At 34.5% G+C, this 2,253-nt stretch overlaps 1 pseudogene; it reads right to left on the bottom strand.

Annotated features, from left to right (window-relative positions):
• Positions 1 to 909: 909 nt before the first annotated feature.
• On the bottom strand, positions 910 to 1,696 carry LOC149242335 (calcium-binding protein KIC pseudogene; annotated as a pseudogene).
• Between the last annotated feature and the right edge of the window lie 557 nt (positions 1,697 to 2,253).

The raw sequence follows: 2,253 nt of genomic DNA, 5'->3' as shown, positions 1-2,253 counted from the left end.
CTGATTTTTAGTCAGATATGGGAGGAGCATATCAACACCTTGAGGAGGTATTGAGTGTCTTAGAGAGTGAGTCTCTATATGCTAAGGAGTCCAAATGTGACTTCGAACTCGATGGCTAAACCACATCTGTTAAATTCAAATTGGCATAGCTGTTAAACTTCATAATTTTAGATTCCTTAGAAGTTTTGGATAGTGTTGAATCTATTTCCATCATCAAAAACATGATTCAAACACTGCCTCTACAAGATTTTTTGAAGTTTTTTGCCTGGCCACTTTTGGGAATCCACTTTGTCAAACTTCATAATTTTAAATGTGTTACAAGTTTTTGATGGTGTTGAATCTATTTCCACCATCAAAAACATGATTCAAACACTGCCTTTAGAAGATTTTTTGAATTTTTTTGCCCAAATTCCAATGACTTTTGGGAATCCACTTTTGACCATTCGGGCAATTCCTTTTTGAATTTTTTTGCCCAAATTCCAATGACTTTTGGGAATCCACTTTTGACCATTCGGGCAATTCCTCCACTTCAAGAGACTACTCCATTCAAATTTATTTTAAACTAAATCTAAAATATTTATGAACCTTCAATTCCTTTTTTTTTAATTTATATAAATTTAAACACAATTTTTATATAGATATATTCAATTAAAACAAATATAAATAAGTTAAGTTTTTATTTACAAACCGAAAATTTATTTGCAAATAAATTCCAAAACACCAAAAACCAAAATTAGTAATATATTCCATTAAAACAAACCTAAATACTTTGTCAGGGTTTGAAATTATAAACAAATTTTGATAAAAATTTACCGACGCGGAAATTATAACCAAATCTTGATAAAATTTATCCCTGTACGCTGGAAGCCGAAATTATAACCAAATCTTGATAAAATTTATCCCCTGGAAGCCGAAATTATAACCAAATCTTGATAAAATTTATCCCCGTACGCTGGAAGCCGATGGGTAAACCAGATCTGTTACATACACCTCCATAAATGCCTCAATTCATTTTCAACCCTACACGGAATTGAAAATACATGTACTATTTCTCGTTTGGGAATTCTTCCAAATTATTTTCCAGGGCGGTGTTCAGCCATTTATAAGCCTCGTCCATCAACGAAGGGCTCAATCTCATCATCAGAACGCAGAATTCATGTTCATTCAGAGCCCCGTCGCCGTCCAAATCCCCCTCCTGCATCATCGCCCGCAGCTCTGAATCTATCAGGGAATCCAACCCTAACATACTCGAATTCTTCTTCAAGCTCTCCAAGGTTATCAGTCCCAGCCGGGGATCTGCCAGAAGACGGAAACCGTTACAGAGCTCTGCCATGAATTCGCGCTCTCCCAATTTCTCCGCCATAAGTGGCAGGAAATCCTCGAATTCTGCCATTATTTTCAATGCCGAAACCCTAATTGAAACCTCAATTTCGTCTTTAATGCAGGCGAAGGGGCTTAAAGCTTGAACTGTGTTGTGAATTTGGGAGGGTTTGTGGTATTGATATAGCCTCCATAGTCGGCCCGCGAAGAAACAGGGCACCGTGACTCGGCCACGAATTGTGCGCCGCAAGAAATAGTGAGGAAATTGCATGTGCGCCGTCCAGAGGATTCAGAGCTGTGAAGGAGCCATCACAGCCTTAAAGAAAAAGTGGACGCCCAGGGGACTCCAGATGGTCTTCCATTGAAATTACAAAGGTGGGACTTTCGGTGAATGCGGGGAGCTGTTGGTTGGAGTCGCATGAAGGCAAAAAGGGATTTATGATGGCAAGTCAAATAATGAGCATTTGGAATGAAGTTCAATATGAAAAAAATAGTAACAAATTTTGAAATATTTTGGAAATGAATTATTCAAAGACTTTATTATTTTGATATAACATATTTTAAAAGATGTAATGAAAATATTTAATTTCTCCAGTATTTATCAAAGTTTGTGAATATTTCACATTCTAAAAGCAGTCCAAATAATCTATTCAGTATGACATCATCCTAACAACATCATCTTAATGATATCATATTTATATCATTATTGGTATAAATTTTTAAAGAAAATTTTACACTAAATCAAAATAAAGGATATTTTACATTTAAGTAATAATGAGTTTAATGGATTATTACTTTTACTTATTTTATAATGAGTTTAATCATATTTTTTTAATGTTAATTCTTGAATGTATTGGGGTAATATTTATATTGTTATTTGTCCTTAAACACAAGAGCAATTTTTTAGTCTCTCTTTTAACAAAAATATGAATT

The sequence above is a fragment of the Pinus tabuliformis genome, chromosome 8 (assembly GCF_031772625.1).
Source record: "Pinus tabuliformis cultivar Carrire ecotype Pingquan chromosome 8, CPIR1, whole genome shotgun sequence".
Taxonomy (NCBI): Eukaryota; Viridiplantae; Streptophyta; class Pinopsida; order Pinales; family Pinaceae; genus Pinus; species Pinus tabuliformis.
The sequence above is the reverse complement of the archived record's forward strand: the minus strand, read 5'-3'. Positions and strand labels throughout refer to the sequence as shown.